At 49.0% G+C, this 26,662-nt stretch overlaps 1 long non-coding RNA gene across 1 annotated transcript; it reads left to right on the top strand.

Annotated features, from left to right (window-relative positions):
* The first annotated feature begins 17,978 nt into the window (after window positions 1–17,978).
* Window positions 17,979–25,124, top strand: LOC127046570 (uncharacterized). Its single transcript, XR_007773130.1, has 3 exons — window positions 17,979–18,337; window positions 23,491–23,735; window positions 25,051–25,124. It is a non-coding gene; the product is annotated as an uncharacterized LOC127046570 (long non-coding RNA).
* The last annotated feature ends 1,538 nt before the right edge of the window (window positions 25,125–26,662 follow it).

Below are 26,662 nucleotides of genomic sequence, written 5' to 3'. Positions count from 1 at the left end.
GCAGTGCCCCTACTAATACAGCCCAATATGCCATTGGCTTTCTTGGCACCAAGGGCACACTGTCGACTCATATCCAGCTTCTCGTCCACTGTAACCCCTAGGTCCTTTTCTGCAGAACTGCTGCCTAGCCACTCATTCCCTAGTCTGTAACAGTGAATGGGATTCTTCCTTCCTAAGTGCAGGACTCTGCACTTGTCCTTGTTGAACCTCATCAGGTTTCTTTTGGCCCAGTCCCCTAATTTATCTAGTCTCTATCCCTACCCTCCAGCATATCTACCACTCCTCCCAGTTTAGTGCCATCTGCAAACTTGCTGAGGGTGCAGTCCATGCCATCCTCCAGATCAGTAATGAAGCTATTGAACAAAACCGGCCCCAGGACTGACCCTTGGGGCACTCCGCTTGATATAAGCTGCCAACTAGACATGGAGCCGTTGATCACTACCCGTTGAGCCCAACGATCTAGCCAGCTTTCTATCCACCTTATAGTCTGTTCATCCAGCCCATATTTTTTTAACTTGCTGGCAAGAACACTGTGGGAGACCGTATCAAAAGATTTGCTAAAGTCAAGGAATAACACATCCACTGCTTTCCGCTCATCCACAGACCCAGTTATCTCGCCAACGAAGGCAATTAGGTTAGTCAGACATGACTTGCCCTTGATGAATCCATGCTGACTGTTCCTGATCACTTTCCTCTCCTCTAACTGCTTCAGAATGGATTCCTTGAGGACCTGCTCCATGATTTTTACAGGGACTGAGGTGAGGGACTGGCCTGTAGTTCCCCAGATCCTCCTCCTTCCTTTTTTTAAAGATGGGCACTACATTAGCCTTTTTCCATAAATGCTAAATTAAGGGGGGCTTGTGCTCGCATCAAAAAAAATATTGTTTTTATATTAGTCACTCTAGCTTAATTAAAAAACATTTACAAGCTATTAAAAATGTTGCTATTGTTTTTCATGCTGTATCTCTTAATCACACCTTTAATTTTAAGGACCTCCTCCCAGACCTTGGGTCACGGTTTACAAAACTCTTGCAAACAACTGTTAAGTAAATCATTTTCCTTCTCTTTCTTCTATGTATTGTTTAAATAATAATACTATCTAAAAAATATTTATATAATGCTGTAACCCAAGGCTCTACTATCCAAAAAACCCCAGTATCTGTCCCTCCAGCTTAATCGCAAATTGCGTAACGGGCCTGACAATTTAAGCTTGTCAGGCCCGAAGGGGGGACTGTAAAAGTTACTGGCGACCCCCCTTAACAGCTAGCAGGCAGCCACTAAAAAAAAGCAAAAGCCTCACATACACAATAACCTAAACTTTTAAACTGTCTTCTCTCCTCTGCTTTGAGGCAGAGGAATCTGGCTCTAAACGGGTTTTCACTAACCAAATAGCAAAAGTACGGGGTCTGGCAACCACCAATCAAGTATTAACACGACAAAGGTCTTTGTCTAAAAATATATTAAAAATTTTGTAAAATTTGTATAAAACAAAGTCTTTGTACCAAAATGCAAGGCTCTCCTTTTTCCTGCAAAATAAAGCATCTTTTCCTTATCCTTGTCAGGCTGTTATTAGCTCTCAGCTAGGCAGACCCAACATTTTGGTAACAATCCGGGACCTCCCCCGATCGCCATGAGTTTCCAGAGATAATGGCCAATGGCTCAGCAATCACATCCGCCAACTCCTTTAGCCCCTCGGATGCAGCACATCCGGCCCCATGGACTTGTGCTCGTCCAGTTCTTCTAAATAGTCCCGAACCACTTCTTTCTCCACAGCGGGCTGGTCACCTCCTCCCCATGCTGTGCTGCCCAGTGCAGCAGGCTGGGAGCTGACCTTGTTTGTGAAGACAGAGACAAAAAAAGCATTGAGTACATTAGCTCTTTCCACATGCTCTGTCACTAGGTTTTCTCCCTCATTCAGTAAGGGGCCCACACGTTCCTTGACTTTCTTCTTGTTGCTAACATACCTGAAGAAACCCTTCTTGTTCCTTTTAACATCTCTTGCTAGCTGCAACTCCAAGTGCGATTTGGCCTTCCTGATTTCACTCCCGCAGCCTGAGCAATATTTTTATACTCCTCCTTGGTCATTTGTCCAATCTTCCCCTTCTTGTAGGCTGCTTTTTGTGTTTAAGATCAGCAAGGATTTCACTGTTAAGCCAAGCTGGTCGCCTGCCATATTTACTATTCTTTCCACAAATCAGGATGTTTTTTTCCTGCAACCTCAATAAGGATTCTTTAAAATACAGCCAGCTCTCCTGGACTCCTTGCCCCCTCATGTTATTTTCCCAGAGGATCCTGCCCATCAGCTCTCTGAGGGAGTCAGAGTCTGCTTTTCTGAAGTCCAGGGTCCATATTCTGCTGCTCTCCTTTCTTCCTGGTGTCAGGATCCGGAACTCAACTATCTCATGGTCACTGCTGCCCAGGTTCCCATCCACTTTTGCTTCCCCTACTAATTCTTTCCGGTTTGTGAGCAGCAGGTCAAGAAGAGCTCTGGCCCTGGCTGGTTCCTTCAGCACTTGCACCAGGAAATTGTCCCCTACACTTTCCAAAAACTTCCTGGATTGTCTGTGCACCACTATATTGCTATCCCAGCAGATATCAGGGTGTTTAAGGTCTCCCATGAGAACCAGCTTGTCTTTGGAACAAAGAAAGCAGAGGCCACATGGCAAGAGACTGTAAAGGGAGCTGCATCTCCTCCATCTTGTCTTCAATTCTGCTTCTGATTCTGGAGGAACTTTGCTACAAACTGAAGCTGTGAACAAAGGACTGAATGACCCATCCCAGTGGAGGATGTTCTCCAGAGACTTGATTTGAACCTGCAGTTTATTCCATCACTGCTACAAGCCTGAACTAAGAACTTTGCCATTGCTGTATGGAATTGATTCCATTTAACCAATTCTAGCTCTCATCTCTATCTTTTTCCTTCTATGAATAAACCTTTAGATTTTAGATTCTAAAGGATTGGCAACAGCGTGATTTGTGGGTAAGATCTGATGTGTATATTGACCTGGGTCTGGGGCTTGGTCCTTTGGGATCAGGAGAACCTTTTTTCTTTTACTGGGGTGTTGATTTTCATAACCATTCATCCCAGGACGGGTGGCACTGGTGGTGATACTGGGAAACAGGAGTGTCTAAGGGAATTGCTTGTGACTTGTGGTTAGCCAGTGGGGTGAGACCAAAGTCCTCTCTGTCTGACTGGTTTGGTGCCTTGGAGGTGGAAAACCACCAGCCTGGGGCTGTAACTGCTCTGCTCTGAGCAATTCGTCCTGAATTGGCACTCTCAGAAGTGTCCCACCATCATTACACCATCACCATCCATGGCCAACGCTTCCCTCCCGGCTGTGCCCATCGCTGCCCCGGCCTGCATCACATCTCCCCTCCCCAACAGTGAGTGGGGCTCAGGGTGGCAGGTCTCCCCCGGTTCACCCCGCTAGTGCCCCTCACCTCGAGGTGTGCCTGCCTTTCACACTCTGCCAGGATGCTGCTCCCCAGGGGACCCCAGACCCACTAGCTGAGTGTGTGGCCAAACAGCCTCTCCCCCGGCAAACCCGTTCCGGCTGGGAGCCAGGCGTGTCTAGAGCTAAGGTGCCTCTGGCACTGGTGCCCTGCGGACCTGACTAGTCTCAACGACAATGGGTCTCCGGGGGCTGCTGTGCCCTGGGGCTAGTGGGTAGGTGCTGGGGTGTTGGTGGTTTGTGCTACACAGGAGTCAGACGGGGAGATCTGGGGGGGCCCTTCTGGCCTCTAGCTCTGACACTTGAAGAGAATGACCCTCTATTGCTCCCGCTTTGCCACTGGCTGTGGGGCGCACAGTCAACACAGAGGCAAATGAGCAACAGAGACGGGCAGGGGCTGCACCTGCCGCTTGGACCATGCAGCTGTAGAGATACAGACATGCTCCCCAGGTGGCCAAGTCTCCACCAGGGTCTGTCTCAGCGGGACTTGCTGGGCAGAGCTCACAGGGTGAAGCGTGGGGGCTGCAGGCCCAGAGGTCCGGTCTCAGGAGGCAGAGAGGCCGCATGGGGGTGACCCTGGAGGAAGAGCGAGACCCTCGAGGGTCTGGCCCACTGACCGGTTCCTCCTAGAGACTGCTCCAGAGCTGGGAGTGTAGCACCTCTCCAGTGGCTCCGTGACACTCCTAGATCATCCTCTTCCGAGTCTCTACGGTTCCCGCCCTGCCCGCCGGCTGCGGTCCTGCTCCCCAAGGGGAGGGCTCTGCCGCTGTTTGCCTGGGCCCAGCTTACCAAGGGATCCCACTCGCTCTGTACGCCAGGTCCGCCCCCATCGCTCTGCGCCAGGCTGCATGTCAGCCGCACACTCACGCCGCTGGCTCTTGTATTTACTGCCAGCTCCAGGATGACAATGCTGAGCAGCAGCAGGGCTAGAACTGCCCACAGTGGGTGAGCATGGGAGGGGCCGGGATTCAGGCAGGGCTGTGGGGTGAGAGGGCTGGAGAGGGGCAGGTGCAGCTTGGGGGCGCAGGGCTGAGAGCCCCGCATGGGGGGAGGAGCTGCACCCGGCCACGCCGAGGAGAACCCCACGGTGCCCGGCCGAGCACTCAGGGCCTGCCCTGCCCCCGCCTGGCCCTGCGGCTGCAGCTCAGACATGCAGCAGCAGGGCCCCCGCGGCCAGTTAGCGCCCAATTAACGGGCTCTGCTGCAGGAGGCCGAGCAATTAGGCTGGCAGCTGTGGCCAGGCTGCGGGGAGGGGCCCGTTCCAGGCCCTGCTGCCGGCCAGCTCAGCAGCTGCCTCCCCAGCCCCACTGCTAAGAATAGCCCAGGGCCTGTAGCAGTGACGCCAAGGGACTTGCATCAGACCCCGTGTGTTCCCCCCCCGCCATCTCCAGGCCCCCAGGGCCATGCAGCCACCCAGCACATGCCCCCTCCTGCAGGGAGGCGGGGGGTAACCCCCGGACACAGGGAGCCCCTGGGGGGTCCCCGCTCCAGCACAGCCTGGCACAGCTCGTCCGTGGGCTTGAGGGGCGGGCAGGGAAGCGGGGCGGGGGAGTGCCAAGGCCTCAGCTAGGGCTGCCAACTTGGGCTGGACATATCCCTGGAAGTTTCATCCCATGACTTCATCTTTAATTAACAATTAATTAATTCCTGGAGACCCCAGGACTATCCTGGAGGCTTGGCAACCTGCCAGCTCAGGGTTTCACCCCGCAGAGGAGCAGTGAGAGCCCGGATATGGTGCCCCTGTCCATCAGGCTCTCCCCACCCCCACAGTCTGAGTGCCCCCTCCCCGATCCCCTCTCCCAGCCTGTGCTCCCCACACCGCCCCCCCGAGCCCAGCCCCCAGCCTATGCTCCCCAGATTGCCCCCTCCCATGATCCTCCCTCCTGGCCTGTGCCTCCCACACTGTCTACCTCTTAATGTTTTGTATGAATGCTGTGTGTGCCTCAGTTTCCCCTATGTGCTGTGTGTCTAAAGAGGTGGTGGGCGAGGGTGTTTGTTGTTGTGGAGTACCAGATGTGACCTTGCCTAGCAGCCTGGATACAGAAAGTTAGCGACTGATGGCCCAATGCTGCTTGTGACCCACAGGAGAACCAAGGGTGAAGAGAGATCCCAGGTGATGCATTTGCTGGAAGGAAGACAAAGGAAGGAGGAGGGGCTGGGAGGTGGTTCAGCGTGGGCCACTGGGAGGAGGTGGCTTTGGGACTGAGGACAAAGAGCGACCTGAGCCCCATAAACCCTGCTGAGAGTCACTGCAGGCTAGAGAGTGGGGGGCATTGCTTCCTCTGCCTGGGAGTGGAGGCCCCGGGGGGCCAGAGCAAGGGGCCTCCCTGAGGGGGCCCACAGCAGAGACAGGCTGCTGAGGCTCAGAGAGGTGCGGCCCCAGGGGGCGGTGGAGCCCAGGAGACACAGAATGGGACTCCCAAGAAGGCCTGTCACTCTGAAGTGGGTTCCTCCCAGGGTCTGCACGAAGCCGAGAGAGCACATGGCATGTGAATCTGTGATACGGCCAGACTGGGTCAGACCAATGATCTCTCTACCCCAGTGTCCTGTCTGCTGACAGGGGCCAGTGTCGGGTGCCCCAGATGGAATGAACAGAACTGGACAATTTATCAAGTGATCCATCCCCAGTCCTCCAGTCCCAGCTACTGGCAGTCAGAAGTTTAGGGACACCAAGAGCATGGGGTTGTGTCCCTGACCATCTTAGCTAATAGCCATTGATGGACCTGTCCTCCAGGAACTGATCTAGTTCTTTTCTGAACCCTCTTATACTTTTAACCTTCACAACATCTCCTGGCAAGGAGTTCCACAGGTTAACTGTGCATTATGTGAAGAAATACTTCCTTATGTTTGTTTTACACCTGCTCCCTATTAATTTCATTGGGTGGCCCCAGTTCTTGTGTTACATGAAGGGGTAAATAACACTTTCTTATCCAGTTTATCCACACCAGTCATGATTTTATAGACCTCTATCATATCCCCCCTTAGTCATCTCTTTTCCAAGCTAATTGTTCCCAGATTTATTCATCTCTCCTAATATGGAAGCTGTTCCAAACCCCTAATAATTTTCTTGCCTTTCTCTGAACCGTTTCCAATTCTCATATATCTTATCTGAGATGGGGTGATGAGAACTGTATGCAGTATTCAAGATGTGGGCGTACCAGGGATTTATATAGAGGCAATATATTTTCTGTCTTATTATCTCTCCCTTTCTTAATGATTCCCAACATTCTGTTCCCTTTTTTGACTGTCGCTGCAGATTGAGTGGATGTTTTCAGAGAACTCTCCACAAGGACTCCAAGATCTTTCTTGAGTGGTAACAGCTAATCTAGACCCCATCATTTTATATGGATAGTTGGAATTATGTTTTCCAATGTACAACTTTGCATTTATCAACACTGAATTTCATCTGCCTTTTGTTTCCCAGTCACACAGTTTAGTGAGATCCGTCTGTAGCTCTTCGCAGTCTGCCTGGGACTTAACTATCTTGAGTAATTTTTATTGTCTGCAAATTTTGCCACCTTGCTGTTTACCCCTTTTTCCAGATCATTTATTAATACATTAAAGAGCCCTGGTCCCAGTACAGACCCCTAAGGACACCACTATTTACCTCTCTCCATTCTGAAAACTGGCCATTTATTCCTACCCTTTGTTTCCTGTCTTTTAACCAGTCACTGATCCATGAGAGGACCTTCCTTCTTAACCCACGACAGCTTACTTTGCATAAGAGCCTTTGGTGAGAGACCTTGTCAACGGCTTTCTGAAAGTCCAAGTACACTATATCCACTGGATCCCCCCTTTTCTTCATGTTGACACCCTCAAAGAATTCTAGTAGATTGGTGAGGCATGATTTCCTTTTACAAAGCCATGTTGACTCTTGCACAACAAATCATGTTCATCTATGTGTATGACAATTCCATTTTGGGTTTTTTTTAAGAACAGATTTAAAATTTGTATTAAAGTTAATATTTAAAATTAAATATACACAAGTTAAGAGGGAAGGTACTATACATCTGGGGTCCGGCTTGAGTTATGAGGGATTACAGGTATCAGTTGCAAGGATCACGAGATACATACATATCATATAACCAGCATAGACCAGTTTCAACTAATTTGCCTGGTACTGAAGTCAGGCTTACAGCCTGTAATTGCCAGGATCCCCTCTGGAGCCTTTTAAAAAAATTGGTATTACATTAGCTATCCTCGTCATAAGCTGATTTAAATGATAAGTTACAGACTACAGTTCTGCAATTTCACCTTTGAGTTCCTTCAGAACTCTTGGGTGATACCACCTGGTCTTGGTGACTTGTTGCTGTTTAATTTATCAGTTTATTCCAAAACCTCCTCTAATGACACCTCAATCTGGACAGTTCCTCAGATCTGTCACCTGAAAAGAACGGCTCAGATTTGGGAATCACCCTCCTGTCTTCTGCAGTGAAGACCAATGGAAATAATTCATTTAGCATTTCCACAATGGCCTTGTCTTCCCTGAGTGCTCCTTCAGCACCTTGATCCTCCAGTGGCCCCACTAGTTGCTTGGCAGCTTTTCTGCTTCTGATGTATTAAAGACATTTAGTTTTTGAGTCTTTTGCTAGTTGCTCTTCAATTTCTCTTTTGGCCTGCCTAATTATATTTTTACACGTGACTTGCCAGAGTTTATCCTCGTTTCTCTTTTCCTTGGTAGGATTTGACCTCCAGTTATTAAAGGATGCCTTTTTACCCTCTAGCTGCTTTTACCTTTTCGTTTAGCCATGGTGGCACTTTTTTGGTCCTCTCACTATGTTTTTTAATTTGAGGTATACATTTCATTTGAACCTCGATTAAGGTGTTTTTAGAAAGCTTCCATGCAGCTTGCAGGCATTTCACTTTTGAGACTGTACCTTTTAATTTCTGCTTAACTATCTCCCTCATTTTTGTGTAGTTCCCCTTTCTGAAGTTAAATGCTACCGTGGTTGGCTTCTATGCTCTCCTCCCCACCCCCAAAGATGTTCAATTTAATTACATTATGGTCACTGTTACTAAGCGGTTCAGCTCTGTCCACTTCTTGGACCAGATCCTGTGCTCCACTTACGACTAAATCAAGAGTTGTCTCTCCCCACCTCCCCTCCCCTCCAGGACCAGCTCTGGAGGGGGCGAGCAAGGCAATTGCCTGGGGTGCATGAGGGGTTCCTGCCGTCAGCTTGTCTGGCTGACAAAATTGCACTGGAAACCTAATACTGCGGGATCCACAATTCCACCATATTGCAAATGAAGTAGGGCCTTACTGATAATCAGTCTGTGCCAGCATCGCTGCAATTTGATAGCACTGGTGACATTTCTAGTCAACATCATTATCTTCGTCTTGTTCATCGTTCTGATCTCTGCTGAGTGTGCGGCTTACCACAGTCTCTGTTGCCTTGGCAGGGACACAGTTCAGTGCAGGGCGGATTGTTCTGACTACAGACACCGTTGATATTCTCGAGTACTTTCCATGGCACATTGGTTCTGGACGTGTTCTAGGTTTTGCGAATGCTGTGCATTGCAAAAGAGCTATAACAGGGCTCAAAAAAGAACTAGGTAAGTTCATGAAGGATAGGTCCATGAAGCTAGGAATGGGCGACAGGGGCTGGATCACTTGATGATTCCCTGTTCTGTTCATTCCCTCTGGGGCACCTGGCATTGGCCACTGTCAGAAGACAGGATACTGGGCTAGATGGACTTTTGGTCTGACCCAGTACAGCCGTTCTTTTGTTCTTTTGAGACTCTGATTGCCAGGGGAGAGTAAGTGCCTTTTCTTTCCCACCCGTCAGTGTTATTTTTCGGGGTGCCGGCTCTCGGAGTTCTTGAAATCCCCCCTACCCGTTGATGGAAGGTGCTCTTCCCGTCAGTCGCTCTGTGCTGATGTCGATATGAGTCTCTCCTTCCTAGAAGAGATTCCACCAGCATGACATGGCACAATTCCATTTGGAATGAACAGGCTTCCCTGGGTCTTTCCACCTCTGTGTTTGCCGCGCTAGTGATGGACTGCCTCGGCTCCGTGTACGGGATGCAGAATCCATGATGATACCATCTGCCAATGAAAGTGTGAGCTCCAAACTCATGGGGCAGCTGTGCAGGCAGCCTTGTGTGCAGTGGGGAGAACACCCTGGAACTGCTGAATACTAGGCACTCTGCAGCTGAGTGGCACCGTCTTTGAGTGTCTTCTGAAGGCTGGTACTCAATGCTGCTGAATTATCAGTTCTTTATCTATCAACCAAAGGCCAACCTCTGTCTCTGTTGAGGCTCACACCTAGCTGGGCTCTGTAGGCCACAATCACCTGGCTTTGGCTGATGTTCGGAGGCTGGCTAGGATTGCAGAGGGGTTGTACAAACCCGCTGGCTTGTTTGAAAGCTCTTCGTCAGGCTCACTTGCCAGAAGAATGTCCACAAAACATGTGGATAACTAAAGTTCCTGCTTCTGATTACCAGCAGCTTGGCTCACGTCAGCAAAGAAGGAAGGCATGTTGGGTGATAACTGTGTGACACTTTGTACCCCAGGGGAGTGCCCTGTAACGCCCATAAAGGCATGTTGGGTGATAACTGTGTGACACTTTGTACCTCGGGGGAGTGCCCTGTAACGCCCATAAAGGCATGTTGGGCGATAAGTGTGTGACACTTTGTACCCCAGGGGAGTGCCCTGTAATGCCCATAAAGGCATGTTGGGTGATAACTGTGTGACACTTTGTACCTCAGGGGAGTGCCCTGTAATGCCCATATTCCTCATTTGTATCTAATTGTGATATTGCATATAAAGCCTCTGTGATGCAGTAAGGACTGTCTGTGTGGGGAGTGGGAGAGCAGGGGAGGACTTTAGGGGATGGACGATGCCAGGGTGTCATAAACAGATAGCTAAGGGTTAATGTCTCTTTCACCTGAAGCACCTGACCAGAGGACCAATCAGGAAACCGGATTTTTTCAACTTTGGGTGGAGGGAATTGAGTGTCTGAGTCTTTTGTCGTTTGTCTGCCTGCCTGCTTTCTCTGAGCTTTGGAGAAGTAGTTCTACTTTCTAATCTTCTGTTTCTAAGTGTAAGGACAAAGAGATCAGATAGTAAGTTATATGGTTTCTTTTCTTTGGTATTTGCATGAATATAAGTGCTGGAGTGCTTTGATTTGTATTCTTTTTGAATAAGGCTGTTTATTCAATATTCTTTTAAGCAATTGACCCTGTGTTGTATCATCTAAATACAGAGAGAACATTTGTATGTATTTTTCTTTCTTTTTATATAAAGCTTTCTTTTAAGACCTGTTGGAGTTTTTCTTTACTTCAGGGAAATTGAGTCTGTACTCACCAGGGAATTGGTGGGAGGAAGAAATCGGGGAGATCTGTGTGTTGGATTGCTAGCCTGATTTTGCATTCCCTCTGGGGGAATAGGAAAGTACTTTTTTGTTTCCAGGATTGGGAACAGAGAAGGGGAGTCTCTCTGTGTAGTTTCACAGAGCTTGTGTCTGTGTATCTCTCCAGGAGCACCTGGAGGGGGGAAGAGAAAAAGGATTATTTCCCTTTGTTGTGAGACTCAAGGGATTTGGGTCTTGGGGTCCCCAGGGAAGGTTTTTCAGAGGGACCAGAGTGCCCCAAAACACTCTAATTTTTTGGGTGGTGGCAGCAGGTACCAGGTCCAAGCTGGTAACTAAGCTTGGAGGTTTTCATGCTAACCCCCATATTTTGGACGCTAAGGTCTAAATCTGGGACTAAGGTTATGACACAGGGCCTGTAACCTGAGCTAGGTAAGGGAGGGGAAAGGTCAACACCTTTGCCCGGGAAGGGGACAAAGGAAGGGAGCGGCAGGAGGGAAGCAGTTTGAGTTTGGGCTTGGGGCTGTGTGGGCGGAATTCAAGGTATCCTAGCTAGGATCTAAGCACCCTGAAAGCCCAGAAGGACTCGGTGGAGGGGTCCTGACTGTGCCTGCAAGCCCTGCTGTAACCTGTGTTCCTGTTGTCCAATAAACCTTCTGTTTTACTGGCTGGCTGAGAGTCACTGTGGGTCCCAGGAAGAGGGGTGCAGGGCCGGACTCCCCACACTCCGTGACAGCCTCCCTTGTTAGGTATCATGGGAAAGGCTACGGTCTGCTGAAACCCACTGTTCTATCTAAATAGGTACATCATTATTGTATATGAAGTTATGAGAATTGTGTTCTGTGGTTGTCATTAAAATATGCTGTAAATTGGGAAATCAGCCAGAGATTAGCTTCCTAGACACAACAGCAAGGAAATCAACCAATGCCCGAGTGGGTGTCAAAATAACCATCACCAGCCATTGTCCAGCAAGGGAGTTACAAGGCAATGACTCCCCTGCATGAGGCCACACCAGGGGAATTGTTCAACCTCACCTGGGGACTCAGCAGTGCCCCAGACATGCCTGAACTTGTGTTCTCCAAGCGCATGGACTGAGGGTATAAAACAGGACACGGGGACCCCGTGATCAGCCTTTTCTCCTCCCCCCACCTATCTGCAAGCAACAAGGACACTCAGAAGACTGAAGACTCCAACAGAGGAGACTGGCCCAGGTTTCAAGGCTGAAATCTGTGTACTATGCACTGCAATATCCAGTAGAGTGAGAAAAACTGCTTAATTTAGATGTTGCCCAGTCTAATAGGGTTGGGAGTTTAGACTGCGGGCTTATATTTTACTTTATTTTAGTAACTGACTCTGACTTTTTGCCTATCACTTAAACAAATTTATTGAGGACAAAAGATAGATTTTAATTGTTTGTCTTTACCAGTGAATTTGCCTGAAGTGGTTGGTAAATCTGCTCAGGTTACAAAGGCTGGTGTATAACCACTTTCCGTTGATGAAGTGCTGAACCAATGAATAAATTTGCACTGCTCATCCTGAGCAGTGCAAGATGGTATTTTCCTGGGGTACAGTGCTGGGAGCTGCGGGGGATTCAGCTGGTGCCTTTCTCTGGGTGATTCATGAGTGGCTCTGGGAGCATTCATGCGACAGAGCTGGGTGTGCGGCGCCACGTGCGGCTGTGCTGAGTGATGATACCACCTGGAGGGGTTTGCTGTTGGTCACTAGCAAGGCATTGTGAAAGACAGCCCAGGTGAGAGAGAGTTCAGGGGGCACAGTGGTCCCACAGTCCCAGGCTACACCTGGGGATCCCATCACAAACTGCATCGTTAGCAATCAAGTCTTCCACAGATCTTCTGCACAGCAACAGCAGCAGCTTCTCTTTGAAATGCTGCCTCACTTAGATTGGTTGTGCTCTCAGATGTTTCTATTTTATGAAGTTTCTTGTCTGTCCTGTGTGTTTTTCTCAAGCAAACAACGCAAAAGGACCAGTTGCTGGAGGACGTGCTTGCTCTGATGGCTACAGAACTGGTGAACGTGATGCTTTCTGATCAGACTCAGAGTCTGTTTTCTTTTCTGGGTACAGTACAACTCTAACATGTGCCAAATCAACTTGCTTGTGTATTTCTGAAAACAACCCCTGTGCTAGAGGATTGATGGCACATCATCTGAATGAGAAACCTCGTCCAGTAGCTACAATTCATCTCTCTTGCTTCTGCGGCCAGAAGCACAGAGTTCAGTCCTACACTGTTCTTATATTCTTATGATACCACTTTGCAGAGAGGTTACACTAGAATATTTTAAAGCAGAGGTGGGCAAACTACGGCCCGTGGGCCACGTCCAGGCTGCGGGACTGTCCTGCCCAGCCCCTGAGCTCCTGCCAGGGAGACTGTCCCCCTCCCTTGCAGTGTCAGCTCGCCGCGTTGCCAGCACTCTGGGCAGCGGGGCTGCGAGCTCCTGACGGGCAGCGCAGCGGCATGGCTGGCTCCAGCTGGTAAGGGAGTGGGGAGTGGGGGGTCCCAGGAGGGGGCAGTCAGGGGACAAGGAGTGAGGGGGTTGGATGGGTTTGAGGTTCTGAGGGGGGCAGTCAGGGGGCAGGAAGTGTGAGGGGCAGATAGGGGGCAGGGGCCCAGCTGTTTGCCCCCCCCCCCATTTTAAAGGCTAATACCGCCTTCTACCAAGCACGTGCTACATTATCTGTGCAAAGGCTTACAACTGTAGATGCATTACATTAGGAATTCACATCCATTTATATCTACCTACGGTGCAGTGCAAGCTACGGGCACATGATCTGGTGCTACTGGTGCACAACCCGCAGCGTGACACTGAGCTGGTCCGCAAATTTCAATGGAAAATAGAGAAAAAATAATCACTTATGAGATACTCTGAAAATGAAGCATATGAGCCATGAAACCATTTAAGGCTAGTATATTGCAAAGTGTTGATATTCCCCACTTTTGTCACATGCTAAACAGCTTCAGCATCTCTGGAAAAAACCCATGGCAAAACCAATGAAAATCTTCTCACACATGGCTGTGTGGTAGCTTTGGCCAATAAACCCCGCAATCAGATGTTGACATGAACATGACCAGGACAGACTGCAGTCAGAGCCATGTTGCAGTGGTTCTGGAAATGTGCAGAAAATGGCACGTTCTCATTCTGCGCCTGGCACCCCTTGACAGCTCCAGCACACATCCTCACCACACCTAAAGAAAGCTCTCAAATGACCGTGATGTGGGCATGTGTAGGGTGGGTACAGTAAACTGCAAACACATGGCCCTTTTCGGAGAACGACAGTTCCTCCGCATTGTTATTGCTCATTCTGCCATTTCCACTGGGTCATGGACGAATACCATTGCTAGGATTTAATATGCTTAAAAACCTCCCCCTTATCCTCCTCAGAGCTGCTGGCCATAGCAGTCTCCATGTGTCCTTTTGCTCCCCTTACCAATTTTTTCCAATCCATAGCTTTTGATTTATATGAATTACCATCACCTTCCTCTTTCTTCCATTTATTGCATATTATTTTTCTATTTTTTATAGTTGCCTTCACTTGCCCTCTAGCCCAGGTGTGTGTTTTAACCAGCCTGGCCTTCTCCCTACATTGCGGCTTTTGGGGCACCTCGGAAGATGTTCATAAACAATTCCCAATTGTCATTCACACTTTTCTGATTAAATTCTTCCTCCCAGCTGAGCTGGCTCAGAATACTTTTCAGCTTTGTGACACTGTCCCTTTTAAAACACCAAGTATTCGTGTTATGGGTCTGGATGTCATTCTGCTCACATATTATAACTGTGATCAAGTCACGATGCCTTGCTCCTAAGCCATCATTCACTTTCAGTTCTGTGACCAGTTCCCCTTTATCTGGTAGGACAAGCTCTATCATAGTGGCACTCAAACTTTTCTACTGGTGTCCCCTTTCACACAGCAAGTTTCTGAGTGTGACCCCCCTCTTATAAATTAAAAACACTTTTTATATATTTAACATCATTATAAATGCTGGAGGTAAAGAGGGGTTTGGGGTGGAGGCTGACAGCTCGCGTCCCCTCAGATAATAACCTTGTGACCCCCTGAGGGGTCCCGACCCTCAATTTGAGAACCCCCGAGGCTTTGTCTACACAAGCAGTTTTGTCAGTCAGGGGTGTGAAAACACACCCTCCTGACCGACGAAACATTCACCGCCAGAAGCACTGGTGTGAACAGTGCTATGTTGGCGGGAGACGCTCTCCTGCTGCAGACACAGCTACTGGTGCTTGTTGCCAGCAGGACAGCATCTTCCGTCGGCAGGGAGCAGCTACCCGGGAGCAGTGCAGCAGCCGAGACACAAGGCCAGTGCAGACGGGGCCTAGCACAGAATTCCCCACTTTTGGCTGCAGCTCGTGTGGCGTCTGGAGGTTGCCGCCTGCGATGGTGAGAAATTCCAAGACTGTTTTAGTTCTGGCAGCAGCACGGCCCTCGGGTTGACGTTCCCCATGGGACACACGTGCATAAGGAGCCGCTCACCCTGGTCCCTCGTGTGCGCTGGGCTCTGGAGCAGACAGTAACTAATGCCATTCTCAGCCATTGATCCGTCAGCATTCATGCCCCTTGGCTTCCCAGCTCTCAGCACCTCGGAAACAGGGAATGCCAACTTTGATGTAGAGTGGCACCCTTTCCCCTCTCCTTTCTACCCACTTGATCCTTCCTAACAAGGTTACAGCCCTTGATTGGAACATTCACCAAGCGAACCCTCCTGCAGGTCTCAGTAATAGCAGCTAGATCAAGTCTGTGCTCGTCCCTGAGCAATTCCAGCTCCTCTGTTCCCAGGTCCTGGAACTAGGGTAGAGGAAATGTGAGAATTTCTTCTATGTAGCCACCCATTGAAGAATTACCCTCACTGCACACTTCTGGGCCAGGCCTAAGTCCTGAGCCAGGCCTCCCCCTCAGAGTGTGTGGGGGGGCCATGCCCTTGGAACTAGGAGGTCCTGTCTTGGGTTTGCTTATTGGGGCTAGACTTATGTCATGGATCCACAGGCCTGGTGCTCTCGCATGGTGTGACGTTATTGTGACATTATTGATATAAACTGGGACCCAACCAAGGTCCAGTAGTGGCACCAAATCTTATGTAAAGGGGGTCATATAAGGTGTCTAAGACCAGGTTATGGGTTGCTGGTTATGATTATGCTGTCTGTATGTCTGTATCATTTTGCAGTTGAAGTTATGAATATTAGCTCTATCTTGTCTGTATTTCAACTTTGTGCTGTTGTGACGTTATTGATATAAACTGGGACCATATAGAACATGGGTTGCAACCAAGGTCCTGTAGTGGCACCAAATCCTATGTAAAGGGGGTCATATAAGGTGTCTAAGACCAGGTTACGGATTACTGGTTATGATTATGCTGTCTGTATGTCTGTAGCATTTTGGTAGTTGAATTATGAATATTGGCTGTATGCTGTCTGTATTGCAAACTTGTGTTGTGTTACTGGGAAAGATCCCAGAAAAGTTGATGTCAGCTCTGTTTAGCCTGCTTCATGGCCCATTAAGGACCATCAGCTACACAATAGTCCCATCGAGAGAAGTCAATTACGCCCTGTGACTCAGCAGGGTGTGCAGAAACTGGCCCATGTGACTGCAAACTCCATTTTGCTGTAACTTTCCACAGCAGGAACAAAGGAGTGTTCTTACACTTGGAAAAGCCTATATAAGGCAGAGGCCTCATCTCCATTTGGTCTTCAGTCCTGCTTCTTACCTCTGGAGGGACTTTGCTACAAACTGAAGCTCTGCACAAAGGACTGAATGACCCATCCCAGCGGGGGATGTTCTCCAGAGACTTGATTTGAAGCTGCAGTTTACTCCATCACCGCTACAAGCCTGAACTAAGAACTTTGCCATTACTGTACGGAATTGATTCCATTTAACCAATTCTAGCTCTCATCTCTATCTTTTTCCCTTTATGAATAAACCTTTAGATTTTAGATTCTAAAGGATTGGCAACAGCGTGATTTGTGGGTAAGATCTGATGTGTATATTGACCTGGGTCTGAGGCTTGGTCCTTTGGGATCGAGAGAACCTTTTTCTTTTACTGGGGTGTTGGTTTTCATAACCATTCATCCCAGGATGGGTGGCACTGGTGGTGATACTGGGAGACTGGTGTGTCTAAGGAAATTGCTTGTGTGACTTGTGGTTAGCCAGTGGGATAAAACCGAAGTCCTTTTTGTCTGGCTGGTTTGGTTTGCCTTAGAGGTGGAAAATCCCCAGCCTTGGGCTGTGACTGCCCTGTTTGAGCAATTGGTCCTGAATTGGCACTCTCAGTTGGGTCCCACCAGAACCGCAAAGTCACAGTGGCATAGTCGGCAGGATCCACAGAACCAGGTCAATTAAGCTTTGGGTCAGAACCCCACGCTATCCAAATTTGAATTTTGGAATTGAGAATTTGGTTGGTTAAAGATCAGTGACCATGAGCCAGAAAGCATCAGCAAAAGCAATGAAACTGCAAGCCCTGATGGACAGACTGCAGTTTGAATATGAGCAAAAACTGGCAGAAATTCGAATGAGAGAGAAGCTAGCTGTGGCCCAGCTGGAGGAAGAGGCTGCTGAACGAGAGAGAGAAGCTGCTAAACGAAAGAAAGAAGCTGATGAGAGAGAAGAAAGAGCTCGTAAGGGGCGTCTGGAACTGCTGGCTGCTCAGGAGAAAGCTCGACAGAGGCAACAGAAGATGCAACAAGAAACTGCCAGACTTCAGCTCCAAGTCAAAAAAGCAAGGGAAGAACAGCAGAAACTGTATCCTCTTGAAAGTCCAGTTTATAACAGTGTTGGTATGTTGTATAACTCTGAGCAGTTGTCTGGGTGTAACCAAATGTACCCCAACACTGCCACCTTTTATGTCAATGCTGTTACTGTGGGTTCAGTAGAAGGTGGGTCCATAAATTGTGCCAATGCTATGTATGAGAAGGGTAATGAAGAATTCATAGAGTGTGTAAAAGTCAATGGTAAAAGCTGTTTAGGGCTAATGATGGCATCTAACATCACTCTTGTTAAAGCAGATCTGGTCAAAGAGGAAGATTATTTACCAAATCAGAGTGTGAATGTTGTGATCCTTTATGAGTTTACTGTCCGTGTGCCTTTAGCCAGAATTCACCTCGAATGGAATGGGGCTAAGCATGAAGTTATAGCTGGGGTAAGGAAGTTATTGCCTAAAGATCTTTTGATTGGGGAAAATGTCAAAGCTTTGTTCAGTTCAGGTAGCCAGTCACAGGACAGGAATGATCTTACACCTGTGCCTATTGTGGGCAATGGTTGGCCTGAGGAGGGTTGCTCCAAAGGTTTGTCTGTGCAAAAAAGCAGTTTATCTGTGAATGGAGTTTCTGAATGTCTGTCTGATGTCTCAGAAGTGAATCTGGAGTTAGATCAAGAGCAAAAAGATCTCATTGGGGAGGAAAATGTTTCTCAGGAGCAGATTAAAGTAGATGGTCAGGCGGAAGCCCTAACTGAGGGAGGAAAGGGTAAATTTGTGATTGGTGATGGATTGGTGGCTAGTACAGCTTGTAAAAGTGAACCTGAAATGGGTAACTGTAATTTGCTGAAAGTAGCTCAGTGTAGTGAAAAAAGCAGCAGCTTAGCTGTGAGGAGTGGCAATGTGAGTGGTAGGGAAAGTTTGGAGAAGCCTAGGCAGCCTTGTGAGCTGATGGTTTTGTCTAGTCAGCACTGTGGGAAGACAAGGATAGTGGAAGATGAGTGTCCCTATCCCTTACCTGTTTCCTGTGTGGAGAAATGTGACAGAGAAGGGAATGTGCCTGTGTCTGTCGGGGATATTGACTTGCCTATGGAGGAAGCTACCCCGGTCTCCAAGCAGTTGTCTGTGAACAGCCCTGTGTGCTGGGACAAGGGAAGTGAGATCCCAAACTGTGTGTCTGGTGAAGGAGAATGTGTCTCCGGCTCTTCTGTGTCTGTGCAGCAGACAGAAGGTGCCTTTCAGCCTGTGATGGTTGAGGGTAATTCAGTTGTCTCAGAGTTGGTTGTAAATACAGCTAAAGCCCAGGAAGGGAATGGTCCTAAATTTGTGCTTGCTGAGGAAAATGGCACTGTAACTAGGTTGCATCCAGGTAGTGTCTTAGCAAAATCCCAGAGACCAGACAATTCTGGTGCTTGTAATTTGCCAGTTGCTAATGTGTGGTTGGAAAAGGGTGTAGCAGCTCTGTCTGATCAGGGTGATACCCTAGCCAGGGCACAAGGAGAGCAAAAAGGTGATTTAATTGTGTTACCTACTGACAGTTTAACAACTGGTAACAAGGAGGAAATGATTCCTAAACTTGCGTGTGTTGAGCCTGACAACTTGCAAGTTGCCAGTGACTATAAGGAAAGTTGCAGAGGGAAGGAGAGTACCTCTAACCTTTTATCTAGTGAGTCTATAGGTTTGCCTGAAAGGGGATGGTGTAGGAATCTGCCTGATGAACCAGAGGTAATTCTGGATGTAAGTGAGACCCAGAAAGAATCTGTGGGGGCTCAGAGAAGTGTTCCTTTAGAGCAAGCCCTGGGTGAAGAAGGTAAGAGCAGAATGTCTGTAAGGGGTGAATTGTTGCTTAGAGAAGCTGCTAAGGAAAGAAATCCTCATGGTAACCTGTGCAAGCAGTTTGCTGCAACAGAAGGGTGTAAAAGTAATTTAATCAATGAAGTTTCAGTTCCTAATAGCCAGAAATTTTCTGTTGTGAATGGATCCACTGACTTTCCTTTTGAAAGATCCAGTGGGGGCAGCTTTGAGAAGATCTCAGATGGAGCAGAAGCTGTTAAGGAAGCTGCGCAGCCATATAACCGCGTGCCTGGGTTTGACCAGCTGGTTGGGAAGACAATGGTGTTGGAACAGGACTGTCTCCATGCTGATTCTGTGAGTGAGCAGTCTGTGCTTCAGGATCTGAGAACAGATTCGGTTACTGGTGTTTCAAAGCAGAATGGTTTTATGGATAAAGGCTTAAGGATGCAGGGGAGAGCAAACAAACTCTCACTCTTAGACCCTTTGGATTTGTGTGGTATCTCTGTAAGACAGAGTCCAGCCTTGGAATTGTTGGCAGCTAAGAAGTTAAAAGCTGGTGTTTGTGTTAATGCAAATTACCTGGCTGGCAGGGAGAAGAACTTGCTAATAGCTGTTAGCACAGAGAGCCCCCCACATCAGCCAGTGAATTTGGTTAAGCAAGAGAGATCAGGGTTGGATCCTGCAGGACAAGGAGGAAAGAGAAAACTGAATTTTGCAAAGGGAAGCCAAAAGTTAACCCTAAAATGCCCAAACTCCAATGGTATTGAGCCAAAGGTGTGGCATAACCAACATAATTGTAAATGGACACCGGCAATGAATTTGTTGTTATTGCTAATGGTGATTTTTGTAACTAATGTGTTGCTATTACCGACAATTGTAAGAATGTACAATGTGCCCAATCCTTTGGAAAGTCCCTTGAACGTGTTGAAAGCAGTACTTGAGAACACACTTTATGTTAAAAGGCCTTGTTATACTGATGTTTCACTGCTAGTGCCTGTAAACAGTATTGAAACTTTTCACAGGGGAAAAGACATTCCAGACCTGATGTACACAAGTAAAGGGGAAACTGAGGCACACTACCATATAACTTTCATGGCTAAATGCCAGAATTCCTGGACTATGACCAACATTAATATCCACATTGGTTTAACGTTCATTTGGTTCCAAACATTTGCCAGAGCTTGTAAAAATAAAATAGCTAGTTTCTTTAGCTCTTGGAAAAATCATATGAGACATACAGGAATCCTGCTGCAAGAGCAGATCCAATCCAGTATTGTTCTAACCAAGTTTAGCCTTAAGTTTGTAAAGAGATTCAATTATGTTATTGAACATGACTTTGATAAATCATTTCTGTTATACACTGTTATGGCTTCTAACCCAACACTAGCTGTAGTGAGACAGACCCAGGGATGGGGAGCTCTTGGGATGCAGTCAGTGATGTCTGTGTCATCCCTTCCTGCATCAATTTTGCGTTGGGGGTGTGACGTTATTGATGTAAACTGGGACCATATAGAACATGGGTTGCAACCAAGGTCCTGCAGTGGCACCAAATCCTATGTAAAGGGGGTCATATAAGGTGTCTAAGACCAGGTTATGGATTACTGGTTATGATTATGCTGTCTGTATGTCTGTAGCATTTTGGTACTTGTAGTTATGAATATTGGCTGTATGCTGTCTGTATTGCAAACTTGTGTTGTGTTACTGGGAAAGATCCCAGACAAGTTGGTGTCAGCTCTGTTTAGCCTGCTTGATGGCCCATTAAGGACCATCACCTACACAATAGTCCCATCGAGAGAAGGCAGTTACGCCCTGTGACTCAGCAGGGTGTGCAGAAACTGGCCCATGTGACTGCAAACTCCATTTTGCTGTAACTTTCCACAGCAGGAACAAAGGAGTGTTCTTACACTTGGAAAAGCCTATATAAGGCAGAGGCCTCATCTCCATTTGGTCTTCAGTCCTGCTTCTTACCTCTGGAGGGACTTTGCTACAAACTGAAGCTCTGCACAAAGGACTGAATGACCCATCCCAGCGGGGGATGTTCTCCAGAGACTTGATCTGAACCTGCAGTTTACTCCATCACTGCTACAAGCCTGAACTAAGAACTTTGCCATTACTGTATGGAATTGATTCCATTTAACCAATTCTAGCTCTCATCTCTATCTTTTTCCCTTTATGAATAAACCTTTAGATTTTAGATTCTAAAGGATTGGCAACAGCGTGATTTGTGGGTAAGATCTAATGTGTATATTGACCTGGGTCTGGGGCTTGGTCCTTTGGGATCGAGAGAACCTTTTTCTTTTACTGGGGTGTTGGTTTTCATAACCATTCATCCCAGGATGGGTGGCACTGGTGGTGATACTGGGAGACTGGTGTGTCTAAGGAAATTGCTTGTGTGACTTGTGGTTAGCCAGTGGGGTAAAACCGAAGTCCTTTTTGTCTGGCTGGTTTGGTTTGCCTTAGAGGTGGAAAAACCCTAGCCTTGGGCTGTGACTGCCCTGTTTGAGCAATTGGTCCTGAATTGGCACTCTCAGTTGGGTCCCGCCAGAACCGCAACGTCACAGCTGTGCTTCTGGGAGACGCACAAGTTGGTGTTAGCTCTGCCTAGCTTGCTTGATGGCCCATTAAGGACCATCAGCTACACAACTGATCTATTGAGAGGAGGCAGATACGCCTTGTAACTCAGCAGGGTGTGCAGGGACTGGCCCATGTGACTGCAGACTCCATTTTGCTGTAATTTTCCACAGTAAAAACAAAGAGGTTCTTACACCTGGAAGAGCCTATAAAAGGCTGATGCCTCATCTCCATCTTGTCTTCAGTCCTATTTCTTACCTCTGGAGGGACTTTGCTACAAACTGAAGCTCTGCACAAAGGACCGAATGACTCATCCCAGCTGGGGATGTTCTCCAGAGACTTGATTTGAACCTGCAGTTTACTCCATCACTGCTACAAGCCTGAACTAAGAACTTTGCCATTACTGTATGGAATTGAGTCCATTTAACCAATCCTAGCTCTCATCTCTATTGTTTTCCTTTTATGAATAAACCTTTAGATTTTAGATTCTAAGGGATTGGCAACAGCGTGCTTTGTGGGTAAGATCTGATGTGTATATTGACCTGGGTCTGAGGCTTGGTTCTTTGGGATCGAGAGAACCTTTTTCTTTTATGAGGGTGTTGGTTTTCATAACCATTTATCCCCAGGACAAGTGGGACTGGTGGTGATACTGGGAGACTGGAGTGTCTAAGGAAATTGCTTGTGTTACTTGTGGTTAACCAGTGGGGTAAAACCGAAGTCCTCTCTGTCTGGCTGGTTTGGTTTGCCTTAGAGGTGGAAAAACCCCAGCCTTGGGCTGTGACTGCCCTGTTTGAGCAGTTGGTCCTGAATTGGCACTCTCAGTTGGGTCCTGCCAGAACTACACTGTCACAGTGGTGTAGTCGTGCTAGGATCCACAGAACCAGCTCAATTAAGCTTTGGCTCAGAACCCCACGCTATCCAAATCTGAAATTTGGGATTGAGAGTTTGGTTGGTTAAAGATCAGTGACCATGAGCCAGAAACCAACAGCAAAAGCAATGAAACTGCAAGCTCTGATGGACAGCCTGTGGTTTGAACATGAGCAAAAACTGGCAGAAATTCGAATGGAAGAGGAGCAGCCTTGGCCCAGCTGGAGAAAGAGGCTACTGAGAGAAAGAAAGAAACTGCTAAGAGAGAAGAAAGAGCTCGTAAGGGGCGTCTGGAGCTGCTGGCTACTGAACAGGAGACTCAGAAGATGCAACAAGAAACTGCCAGACTCCAGCTCCAAGTCAAAGAAGCAAGGGAAGAACAGCAGAAACTGTATCATCCTGGAAGTCCAGTTTATAACTATGTTGACATGTGGTATTACTCTGGGCAGTTTTCTGTGTGTAACCAGTTTTGCTATGGCCGGGGAGAGGGGGATTCTAACCTGGTGGGTAACAGCTGTTTGTCTGTGCAAGAAAGCAGCGTGTCTGTGAGTGGAGTGTCTGAATGTCTGTCTGATGTCTCAGAAGTGAATCTGGAGTTAGATCAAGAGCAGAAAGATCTCATTGGGGAGGAAAATGTTTCTCAGGAGCAGATTAAAGTAGATGGTCAGGTGGAAGCCCTAACTGAGGAAGGAAAGGGTAGATTTGAAATGGGTAATGGATTGGTGGCTACTACAGCTTGTAAAAGTGAACCTGGAATGAGTAACTGTGATTTGCTGAAAGTAGCTAGTGAAAAAAGCAGCAGCTTATCTGTTGGGAGTGGCAATGTGCCTGGTAGGGAAAGTTTGGAGGAGCCTAGGCAGCCTTGTGAGCTGATGGTTTTGTCTAGTCAGCAGTTTGGGAAGACAAGGATAGTGGAAGATGAGTGTCCCTATCCCTTACCTGTTTCCTGTGTGGAGAAATGTGACAGTAAAGGAAATGTGCCTGTGTCTGTCAGGGGTATTGACTTGCCTATGGAGGAAGCTACCTCGGTCTCCAAGCAGTCAGGGCCGGCTTGAGGCCGATTCAGTCAATTTCCAGGAATCAGGCCCTGCGCCTAAGAGGGCCCCGTGCCTTAGGAGCCTTTTTAAATTTTTTTACTTACCCCAGCTGAGGTCTGCTCCGGGGTCTTCCATGGCCCCACTCCCTCTGACCAAAGTGCCAGCGGGAGCGCGGCTGCCCCGCAGCCCCGGCTGGAGCTACGCCAGAGCGTGGCAAGCCCCGTGGCCCTGCTCTCCTGGCTGGAGCTCCGGGCCCTTTAAATAGCCCCCAGAGCCCTGGGATAGCGGGGGGCTCTGCGGGCTATTTAAAGAGCCAGGGCTCCAGCTGCCTCTGCCACCCCGTCCTTTAAATAGCTGCCAGAGCCCCGCCGCCCCCATGCATTCCCCAAGGCTCCCATGGCTATTTAAAAGGTCTGGGGCGGAGTAGAAGCAAGGGAGCCCCGGGCCCTTTAAATAGCCCCCAGAGCCCTGGGATAGCGGGAGGCTTGGGGGCTATTTAAAAGGCCGCGGCACCAGCTGCCTCTGCTGCACCCCCTGCTCTGCCTGCACCAGCCCCGCCCCCGTCTGCAGCCTGCTCTGCACCCCGTGCCCACAGCCAGCCCCTGCCAAACCCCCTGCCCTGTCTCCAGCCAACCCCTGCCACACACCCCTGTGGCCCTGCCCAAAGCCAGCCAGCCCCCCACACATTCCTGCCCACACCAGCCCTGCACACCCTGCCCTGCCCGCCCTGCCCACACCCAGCCCCGCACCCTCTGCCCTGTCTCCAGCCAACCCCGCTGCACTCCCCTGCCTGAAGCCAGCCAGTCCCGCACTCCTCTGTCTCCAGCCCTCTCAACCCCTGCTGCATCCTCCTGCGGCCTTGCCTGAGGCCAGCCCGTCCCACACCCTCGTCTCCAGCCAGCCCTGCACCCCTTGCTCTGCCTGCAGTCAGACCCTACCTCCAGTCAGCCCCTGCCCTGCCTCCAGCCAGCCCCATGTCCACTGCTGCCCTGCAGTTCCCAGGGCAGTAACCCTGCACACCTGATTCAATGAGGGGGGCAGGGAGCAGCTGGGACCCACACATGTGCACACCCACAGAGAGTGGCAGGGACCCACACATGTGAAATGGTGGTCATTAGTAACCAATCAACAGCATATATGATGCAATGTACATAATATATAATTGTATTATTTATATAGTTATGGAAAGTAAATAATATATGGAAGAAATGACAGGCTTTTTTTTACACGTATTTTTTTTTTTAGTCATCCCTGCCAGGGCCCCGCTGAAAATGTTCGAATTGGGCCCCGCACTTCCTAAAGCCAGCCCTGCAAGCAGTTGTCTGTGAACAGCCCTGTGTGCTGGGACAAGGGAAATGAGATCCCAAGCTGTGTGTCTGGCGAAGCAGAAGGTGTCTCCAGCTTTCCTGTGTCTGTGGAGAAGACAGACGGTGCCTTTCAGCCTGTGAGGGTTGAGAATAGTGCAGTTGTCTCAAAGTTGGTTGTGAACACAGCTAAAGCCCAGGAAGGGAATGGTCCTAAGTTTGTGTCTGCTGGGGAGAATGGCACTGTGACTGGGTTGCATCCAGTTAGTGTCGTAGCAAAATCCCAGAGACCAGACAATTCTGGTCCTTGTAATTTGCCAGTTGCTAATGTGTGTCATGGAGCGTGGGGGAGTCTGGCCCTGCACCCCCTCTTCCTGGGACTCACAGTGACTCTCAGCCAGCCAGTAAAACAGAAGGTTTATTGAACAACAGGAATGCAGGATACAGCAGAGCTTGTTGGCACAGCCAGGACCCCTCCATCGAGTCCTTCTGGGGCTCAGGAAGCTTAGTCCCCTGAATTCCAACCACCCAGCCCAAAACCGAAACTAAACTCAACTCCCTCCAGCCGGCCCCTTCCTGGCCAAAGGTGCTGACACACCTCCCTGCTCCCTCGCTCAGGTTACAGCCTTAGGTCCTAGTCCCTCACCTAAAGTCCTCCCCTGCTCTCCCATTCCCCACACAGACAGCCGCTACTCCATCACATCTCTCCCCCCTTCGAGACTGAACTGAGCGGGGTCTGTCTGCCCAGTGACCTGGGGAAGTTCAGGGCCCCCTCTCCAGGACAACACATCCGCTCTCAGGTTGGCACTTCCCTTCCCATGGACCATGTCCATGTCATAGTCCTGCAGGAGCAGGCTCCACCTCAGGAGCTTGGCGTTGGCTCCTTTCATCTGGTGCAGCCAGGTCAGGGGAGAGTGGTCGGTGTACATGGTGAAGTGTCGCCCAAAGAGATATGGCTCTAGCTTCTTAAGGGCCCGCACCATGGCCAGGCATTCCTCCTCGATGGCCGCGTAGCTTTGTTCCCGGGATAGCAACTTCTTACTCAGGTACACGATGGGGTGTCTCTCCCCCTTTTCATCCTCCTGCATTAACACCGCCCGCAGTCCCGTGTCTGAGGCGTCAGTGAACACCATAAAGGGCTTGTCAAAGTTTGGGTTTGCCAGAACTGGGCAACTAACCAGAGCCTCCTTCAGCGCCCGGAGAGCCTGCTGGCACTGCTTGGTCCAGACCACCTTGTCTGGCTTCCCCTTCCTGCACAGCTCAGTGACGGGGGGGGCTATGGTGCTAAAGTAGGGCACGAACCTTCGATAGTACCCTGCCATCCCAATAAAGGCCTGGACCTGCTTTTTGGTTTGGGGAGCGGGCCAGTCTCTGATCACCTCCACCTTGGCTGGTTCTGGCTTTAGGCAGCCGCTCCCCATCCGATGGCCCAGGTAAGATACTTCAGCCATCCCCACCTTGCACTTCTCAGCCTTTACGGTTAACCCAGCCTCCCAGAGTCGGTTCAGCACTTGTTTAACCTGGGACACATGGTCCTCCCGGGTCCAGCTAAAGACGCAGATGTCGTCAATATACGCCACGGCAAAACTCTCCATTCCCCGCAGAAGCTGATCC

The sequence above is a fragment of the Gopherus flavomarginatus genome, chromosome 3 (assembly GCF_025201925.1).
Source record: "Gopherus flavomarginatus isolate rGopFla2 chromosome 3, rGopFla2.mat.asm, whole genome shotgun sequence".
NCBI lineage: Eukaryota > Metazoa > Chordata > Testudines > Testudinidae > Gopherus > Gopherus flavomarginatus.
This window is presented reverse-complemented; position numbering and strand designations above follow the sequence as displayed.